The sequence below is a fragment of the Gavialis gangeticus genome, unplaced genomic scaffold (genome assembly GCF_001723915.1).
Source record: "Gavialis gangeticus isolate Ggan-Ray unplaced genomic scaffold, GavGan_comp1, whole genome shotgun sequence".
NCBI lineage: Eukaryota > Metazoa > Chordata > Crocodylia > Gavialidae > Gavialis > Gavialis gangeticus.
Window position 1 is genome coordinate 50,953,712 of NW_017728996.1, and position 9,072 is coordinate 50,962,783.

The following is a 9,072-nucleotide window of genomic DNA, read 5'->3' on the forward strand; positions in this document are numbered from 1 at the left end:
AGTTTTTGAAGAGAGAAGCAAAAAACTGCTGACAAGTGCCTGGCATTATGTGGCTTTCTTTCAGTCCTTCCCATTCTGCCGTTCCCCCATATCAGTTTAGTTACGGTCCCTATATAGATCGCTCTAACTATTTGTTCATGATTCCCCTAGTATCAGAGCTCTGGACATGCACCTTATTTTATATCCAGCATGCTATTCTTGTGCCATACCTTTTCATGGCACAATGGGCACCTCAGTTCTGCCCTGCAGCACCTCCGTTGTTCTAGTCCTGGAGCTTACCCAGCTCCGCCACAGAACCTCACTCTTGAACTGTTGCACCTACTTGCTATTTCAGTTATTGGCTTTTACTAAGCTTTGTTAGGGCACCATTGCTCTGACCTTCAATACATCCGTTAGGTCTGGCCTGGCCCTTTCCTTACTCTCTTGTCAACCTTGCCAAATTCAGAATTTTTCAAGGGTTTCTTCTGTGAAATGGACACATACCACAGGGACTGGATTGAGATTGCTAAACTCCTTTCCTTGAGTGACTGACAGAACTTGACTGGCATATAGTGATCCTTAGGAGCCTGAAAGTGCTTATTTTCTTCTCCTACATTCTAAGAGAATGAGTAACATCTGGGTGTGTGAAAGTTTTCATGCTGGCCCAGTACAGAGTCATGGGATTGGAGCAGATAGGAGTTGGGGTGGGAGTGGAGAAATGTTTTACATTTGCACCCCAAAAAGCTAAGGTGCCTCTGAGCACCCATAACAGACAGTGGCATAAGAATGTGAATTGTCACTATGGGGCTCATCCAGGATCCTGATCCACAAGCAATGCTAAACCTAAAAGCACCCCCCCTCTAGAATCCTTCCCATAAAAGGAAAGCCTTGTGACTAGTGCTAAGCACAAATAGCTTCATTTTGATTTTTAAATGCAGTACTTTGCAAAGACTTTAAGCTCCCACCTCCCCCTCCACATTCCCATAGCATCAGGGCCTTGCAAAACAGCAGAGACAGCGTGCTCAGTCCTAAGGTGGGATGAAGTACCTTCCACTGCTCTGCAGCAATCACTTCAAAGGTCGCTGAACTTGACTGGTATACAGTGATCCTTAGGAGCCTGAAAACGGTTATTTTCTTCTTCTAAATTTCTGTCTTTCCTGCCCAGAGCAGGGGGGCTGGACCTGATGATCTCAGAAGGACCCTTCCAGCCCTAAACTTCTGTGAATCTGTGAGCCTGAGAATGAGTAAATAACATTTGGCTATGTGAAAGTTTTCATGCTGGCCCAATAGAATAGGGGGATTGCAGGAGATAGGAGTTGGGGTGGGAGTGGAGAAATGTTTTACATTTGCACCCCCAAAAGCTAAGGGGTCCCACAGCCCCTATCCAGCATTGCATTGGCAGAAGGTCAGTCATGAAACCTGAGCATTAAAGATCAGAGGGGGGTAAAGGGAGATGAATCTTTGGGGTTCCCAAAGAAGCCCAATAGGGCCCCTACATTGTGGGATCAACTGGGAACATGTGCATTGCCTGGACTTCTAGCCTGCCATGGTCCTTACACAGCTATTATTGCTACAATTCTCATAGACTTCAATGGGAGCCTGCCAGAATAAGAAGAGCATAAGAGCCTTAAGATTTAATACATTATGAACTTGGACATCATGGAATTCCACTAACAGGATCAAGTTATGGCCTTGGATCTCCACATAAAGCCTAGAAAAGTGTTTGGTAGAATCCAGTGTTGCCTCATATATTGTGATTCAGTGACATCTCTGGGTCCTGCCATCCCTTTCCAAGCAAAACATCAACTGACTTCACTAGAAGCAAGGGCCTGAGTTACAGCTGCAGTGCTGGGTCCACAGCAAAAAGAGGTGCCTAGGGAGAATGCAACTATAAAAAGGTTGTGGTGCATAGCATACTTGCTATTAAGTGTCTAGGAAATGTTGTTCGTGAGCTTACATCTAAAGTGCTGACTAAAAGGTTTCCCATACTTTTCACTCAGTTTCCTTTTCTGTGCTGTCCTCCTCTTCCTGCCACTGCCAAAAAACTGTGGCTGCAAGAGAGAAGCTTTCTGATTTGCAGGTACTAAGATGGGGAGTTTTCTTCTTCTGCAACAATTTTTTTTAAGTTTAATTAGTATCCACAGCCAAATTAGCCAAAACTAATGCCAAATCCAAGCGTCCAGAACCATAAGTGGCCCTATTACTGGCAAACAAACATCCTCCACCCCACCTGGGGCTTCAGATGTTTCCAAACCCTTTGGCAGGCATCCTACTTGCAAGCCCAAGCCCAGAGGTTTGGGGTTCGGATGTCCCCAAGTTTTGCTTCCCCTTAGCCATAACGCCCTCTGAGCAAGCTAGGGATGAGACTCCCACTTCCATAAACTGGGCTTAAAGCCACGGCATCTTGGCAGGTACTGAACCATGTCACAAGAGCAGTTCTCTTGGGTAGCACTTCAGGAAAACTGCCTTCTTGGACACAGATACATGGTGTTTCCCCTGCCAGGTTAACAAGCCACTACGCTTGTCCTGAGCCTTCAAGAGGTGATAAGAACAGACTGAATTTTATTAGTGGATGTTAAGAGTCACGAACCAAAAGGATGACAAAGCCAGTAGGGAAATACAGATCACCCGAGCGAGGGAGTAACATAAGAGGGATGGGGGTGAGGAGGGGAATGCAACTAGGTTACAGAACATACGATATTAGCCAACTAAGCCTGGGGGCGAGGGAGGGGAAGGGGGAAGGGGAGGCAGGGGGTTCACGACGCTGAGAGAGAAAGAAGATAGATGCACACAAACCCGTACAATGGTCCGCAATGGTGGAGGGAGTGGGTTGGAGAAAGTGTCTCAGTCCGTACAGAGTCTCATCGCAGGGGTCCTCTTCGGGTGGAGCGGGGTGGTCCATTGTTGAAGGTTCCTCTTGGAGTCCATCGGGTGCAGAGGGGGCTTCAGGTGGTCCTCTCTGGGTCCGGTCCAGTGGTGGTCAGTCTGGCGGGGTTGGTATATTGGCGATAGCCCATGATGTGCTCTACATAGATGTTGCAGGACCAGCAGATTGTGTCTGACACCATAAGTCAGTGCATCTGCTTGGCATAGCAGCAGGAGACACAGCAAGCATGCAGGATGCTCTCATTGCTGGGGTCCCAGGCTGTTGGATCACACTACACTTGATCTTAGCAGCAAAATGAACTAACCAGAGAGAACCTCAGACAGGGTCACCTTACCGTCTTCTGCTCAGGGTCCCAATTACCCTCTCACTAGTTCACCCCACTACATCTCCAGTGACTTCCATACAGTGATTTCTGTCTTAGTGAGAGCAGAACAGGTGCTAACTAGTTCCAATTAAAATGGAGCTTTTTGGTGAGATGAACATCTGCCCCATTGCATCGTTTCTAGAGCCTATCTAATGGTAGCAATTTAGACCAGAAAGACAACTCCAGGCACTTCTCATCTGACCACTGAAGTCCTTTAACAATGTGCTGTGGGGGCTAGTCAGTCCCCCCTCAGCAGCAACAGAATTACATCTGGGTCTGCTGGACCCAGCTGTTGTAGACAGCTTTGAGAATCGGACTCTCTAGCTTCATTGCTTCTGCAAACTGTCTCTGACTACTACCGCACTTCTTGTCTGCTTGCTATTAACACACCAGTGTGCTGCAGTGTTTGACATTCCTATAACAAACTTTGATTTATACGGCCTTATACAATCCTTCCTCCTTTGTGTGGCCTTGAGAACAGCTTAACAGGCATAGTAAAGTAGAATCCATTTCAAACAAGTCACTACCAAAGGAACAGACCTTTTCAAAGAATATGACTTCTGTGAATCAAACCCCTCCTGTCCAGAATAATCAGGGTTCCTTTATAAATGCAGTTTATTTAGGCTTGGCAGAGACTGGGTCTAGCACATACTCCAATGAGTAAACTTAAAAAAAAAAAAAAAAAAAAAAGGTGTGGTAAGTTCAAATGAGATTTACAGAGTTACAGAATAAAGGGAAGAAACAATCCAGAGGAAAAATATAATGTGCTACATTCACAGCTCAATCAGGCAATTCACAGTGACTCCAAGTACTTGAGCAGCCATCCAGCAAAAAGGAATTTGGCTTCTCATTTTATACCATGTCTCTGGCCGTATCTGATCCTTTACCCCATAGTGAGGCAGATGACTAGTGCTCCTTTCCACGCCCACTGCTCGCAGAAAACCTGTAAGCCATTGTGTCACTGGAAGTCACGTGGAGTTATTTCAGTGTGCGATACCATAACTCATCCTGCCACCAAAGCGACAATCTCTACTAATAAACATGCTCATTTCTATAGGGAGATGTGTTTTGTGTTTTTTTTAAGTTATCTTGACAATTATGTGCTGAGTATACCAAATGGCAAGGGCTGGGGGAGGGAGGGGGTGGGGAGAAAGCCTTCAGCTCAAAAATTATTGTACCTATTTTTAGGCTCCCGAAGTCATGCTGTGCTGCTCCTACTCTGTTCTGATGACCCAGCACGTATCATTCTGGGTTGTCACAGATCCCAGGCAGTCATGATGGATTGTGGAGCTGTCCTATGGGGCAGCGTTAGGGTGCTGGGGGGATGACACGTAAATGAGAAGCACAGTTGTTCTGAGGGGGGCATACACTAGTTTTATAACAATACTTATAAAGACTTTATCATTATCTCACACACACACACACACACACACACACACACACACACACACACAGACAGGAAGGAGGAACAAACCTTGTCAGGAGCTCCGTGTAATAATGCAGAATCTACTTAATAATGAATCTTTCTCTGTTGGCATGGACATTTCAATAATGCAGCAAGTCTTCCCTGCCTCTGGGACTTCCCAGCATGGTGCTTGCTGAGGAACCGCGGTGACACAAGAGGAGCTGGCCAGCAGCAACTTTAAGGAACTGAAACAATCAAGCGAAAAAAGAGCCAGTTAGAATAATTCCTTGCTTATCATCCCTTTGCCCCATTGCTAATTGGAGCACAAGGAAAATGGCCCTAAATTTAGGGCAAATTAATATTCCAAAGTCTCTATCATAGACACATACATGGTTTAATGTGTAACCCATGATATTTTTGTAACACTTTGGTGCTCTGAATTAGAGGTGAAGGTTATAAGGTAGAGAAGTGCTATTACCCCATTTTACTCACACAGACAGACAACAGGCTTGTCTAGACTGTTCCTCTGCTGTGCCCAGGAGCTCTACCGTGAAACCCACCCTGCCTACTTGTTCTGCCTACTTGCTGAACCCTGGAAGTGAGGCAGTGTAGTCACCTTAGAGCTACCCTGAGATGTGCCAGTAAACATGCATGAGACAGACATTTTGAAAGCAGTTTTGGACATACGGTCAGGGTTGCTCTGAGGCTATCATGTAGTCTTATTTGGGGGGGGTTGACTATGCAGAGTGTGGAAGAGTGAGAGGGGCACGCTGCACAGCAGCACTCCCAGGCCTGGCAGAGAAGCAGCGTGGAGAAGGTCTCCTTGACTTATCTGATGTGGTTCCAGAGATCTACCAGCAATCAGAGAATCCAAGCCAGGTCTCCAGAGTCTCACACTTCCTTCATTGCTGGCCTATCCCTCCTTCCTAGACGCTATTTTTAAGGACCATATTATATAAATCAGCAATACGGAAACATTCCTCACTACATACTGCTTACAGTTACCCAAAAGCAAATATATTGGGCTACAGGCAATTAAAAACACACTGGTAACAACTTGCTCCAGTTCTCATAGCACCAAGCACCCAGTTGAAGAGTACAAATACAACAGCAAGAGAAAATGGTGTGATATATATTTTAGGCAGCAGATAATTGCCTGACATTTTAGTGAATCCCTTCTAAATAAGTTCTTGATTTAGGAATAAACCAGCAATAAGAGGTTCAATCCCTATTTTGCGACCATAAAATGTTTTTATCATCAAAGCATTACATAGCTATGAGCTATGCCATTAATTCTTCTGAGTGAAAAAAGCTTCCATTGGCACTAAGATGGAAAATGAGCAGAGGAGAAAAAATGGGGCTTGATGCTGAGTAATTTCCTATTGACTTCAGTTCAGCAATATAAAGAGCTCCTCATGTCTCACAATCAGCACCCCTGCCCCCCACTTTTGCTTAACTGCATATGGTTTCTCTGCACCGTATATCACTTTAGTAGAACGTGTTTTAAACAAGGCTGGTGAAAGGTTCACACAGCATCAGTGTAAGCTATCCATATTATTTAATCACTATGGAGGCACGCTATTCACAGAACACATGCTGGAGCTTGAGTCTAGAACAACCACTTTTATTATCATTATGACTATGGATTTGTAGACAATATCTGCTCCCCATCTTTCCATGCCTGTGCCTTTGAAGTCATGGTAATAGCTTTTGGATTCAAATCCTCCGATGAGACCTCCTGATTTATTAGGTAAAACATCTGGAAAAAATGAAGACTTGTGGCAACGTAAATCCTCAAGAAGGAGAGGAGGGAGGTTTCAGCTGAACAGCCCTCCAGTCTGAAAACAAGGAAACCTGAGCACTGGTGAGTTGGTTGAGATTACCCTGAGGTTCAGAACTCAGGATTAGAGCTGGCCTGGCAGCATTTCACCCACTGGCCCAGAAACCATCATGCAGAGTTAGTCCAGCCTGGAAACACAAAGAAGTACATACATTAGCTAACAGCCCTCACTGTGTGGATCATGCAACAGCAAACTAAATGATTTTCATGCACTCTTGCAGCTTGAATGTCAGTAGCAATTCTGCCCTTGACATTAATAAGGTAACTTCCATTATAAATCATTGCATACTGTGAAAGTAGTATGAAATGTAAAATAGAGGCCTCTCTCTCTTGCAAAAGAAAAAGAAAGCAGCCAAAACCAAGGGTCCAAAATACAGAGCCCCAGGCACCTATACCACATTGCTATTATATACTGGTGGGGAAGAGAGAACAGGAAGGATTTTTCTAACCCCCAAACACCTACCTCTGAATAAAGTACCAGTAACAAAGATTTTGAAAGGCAAAGAAACAGGGACACCCCCCCCAGCATACTGAGCAGGAGGGAACAAAACCTGTCCAGGTGACACACATGGAGACAAGTACTTTATGAACTGGAGTTCTGGTCTTAGTTGGACTGAACCCTGCACTAAGCATGGAGAAAAAAAGAGAGAGAAGCTGACTATTGATCAGGGAATACTGTCTTTACTGCTGTTTCACTGCCTACTGGTTGGTTTTTTTAATATCAGTTTTTAAAAGGAGAGCAACAGCAGAGTTGGAGATCACAGAGGTACTTGACTCTGAACTATTTACGTTTTCTGCACTTCTTCACACAACAACTCCTATTCCAAATTCCAGAGCTAACGCTGTTTCCCCGGAGAGCTATCTTTCGACAGTTATTTTTCCATCTAAATCCCCCTTCAAGCAATTTGAATAATATAGTTCAAATAGTAGCCTGGATGCCAAGGTTCTCCTTTTTCTTTTTTTTGGAGGGGGTTTAGGGCCAGGAGGGAAGTGGGGGTGGGGAACATTTTTTAATCAGATAAATTATTGCTGGGAAACCAGCCACTTTTCTCTGTTCAATTTATACTCTATGGGGACTCCATCTAATACCCCTTCTCTTAGTGTGAAGCAGGACCAGTGAGATGCTATATCAAACCAGGGAGGAAGAGAAAAGATGGGATGGAATACAGGGAATGAACAAGGAACTGGGGAATGGATTGTATAAAGCAACAAAGAAAAGTGGAAAATCCCAAAGGAGGAACAAATGCTGCAGACAATTAGAGGAGAAAGAGAAAGAGAAAAGGTTTACTACATTTAAATGCTGTCAGACCAGAAGAGGCTAAGACTATGTGATTTGAGCTAAATGTAGTATACCCTATAAGTGGGATAGAATGGCTCTGGGGATTAGTAAAGCTTTATAGAGCCTTTCACCTGTAGGCAGTGGGTTCAATTTTAGCCCAGCTGATATTTGTAGCTGAAAGCTGTTCCCTTCAAATGGCTTCTTGATGTGAAATGAGTCTGATGATTTCTCTCCTGTTTCCCCGTGGCAGATGTTCATCGCACCAAAAAGTGCCATTATAATTGGAACTAGTTAGCACTTCTGTTGGCAAGGAGGGAATAAGGTATCTCCCACCAAATGAGGCTTGCAGTACTGTCTATACACACCTCTGATGATCTTCAGCATGTTGGTAACACATAGGGGGCTCAAACAAGATGAGGCTCTATTGCGCTGGGCTGTGGTACACACAGATACACCGGGGCAGAAGAAACCACAATTTAAGCAGACATGGCAAAGGGGGTTAGGAGTGAAAAAAAGGGGCACAGGGAAGGGAAGTGATTTACTCACGGTCACCTATAAAATCCGTGGAAGCACCAAGATGGAATCCAAGTCTCCTGACCCATGCTTTAACCATTATACCACACTGCTCTCCATAAATCTCACTTTTTCTTTAATAGATTAAAAGGATTTCACTCCCAAAACTCTCCAATCGAACTCCATTCAAGTATTATGAATCTTTCCCATCAAAGAAATGAAAGGGCAATATAGGCTGCATAGGTACTACAGTAAAGTGACGTAATGAATACTTACCGATATATTAGGATTGTGGCATTCAATCACTTTGGGTCCAAGGTACTTGAAAGAGATGCTTTTTACTCAGAGACCAATTCTAACTGCCTCTGCATGACAGGATACAGGCTTCCAAAACTAAGCCACTCTAAGCTGCAGTTCCCAAAACCACATCTTGCTTTTCTAGCCAAACTTAATACTTAACAAACACTGATACAGCACACATTTAAAAAACATTTAGCCTACCTACTAACTAAATCCACTAATAAAGTATGATTAACCACTGAGGGAATTTGTAGGCTTGTGAATCACCCAAGAAACAGTAGAACTACTGTTGTCAGGAGGCAGTAAATCCATTTGATCAGGCAACATTAGATCATGAGGGCTATGTGCTTGCCCAACTGAGACCTTCTCAGGGAAAATGGTCAGTTCTGTGCCCTCTATCCCCCCCTCCTTCCTGAAAGCTGGAGAGGGAGTCACCTAGCCTTCCTCAGGCTGCTTTTCTTATGGTATTCTGGATCTTAAGTCATCTCTTGTGTTAGAGTGCTCA

The 9,072-nt window shown here is 44.3% G+C and overlaps 1 long non-coding RNA gene across 2 annotated transcripts; it reads right to left on the minus strand.

Moving 5' to 3' along the window:
- Nucleotides 1-2,796: 2,796 nt before the first annotated feature.
- LOC109288762 lies at nucleotides 2,797-7,032 on the minus strand. 2 transcript variants are annotated; one of them, XR_002095222.1, is made up of 5 exons: nucleotides 6,939-7,032; nucleotides 6,519-6,603; nucleotides 4,705-4,880; nucleotides 4,409-4,546; nucleotides 2,797-4,173 (listed from the first exon to the last, which is right to left on the minus strand). It is a non-coding gene; the product is annotated as an uncharacterized LOC109288762 (long non-coding RNA). The 2 variants fall into 2 exon arrangements; XR_002095223.1 differs by having other exon boundaries at nucleotides 6,490-6,603.
- Between the last annotated feature and the right edge of the window lie 2,040 nt (nucleotides 7,033-9,072).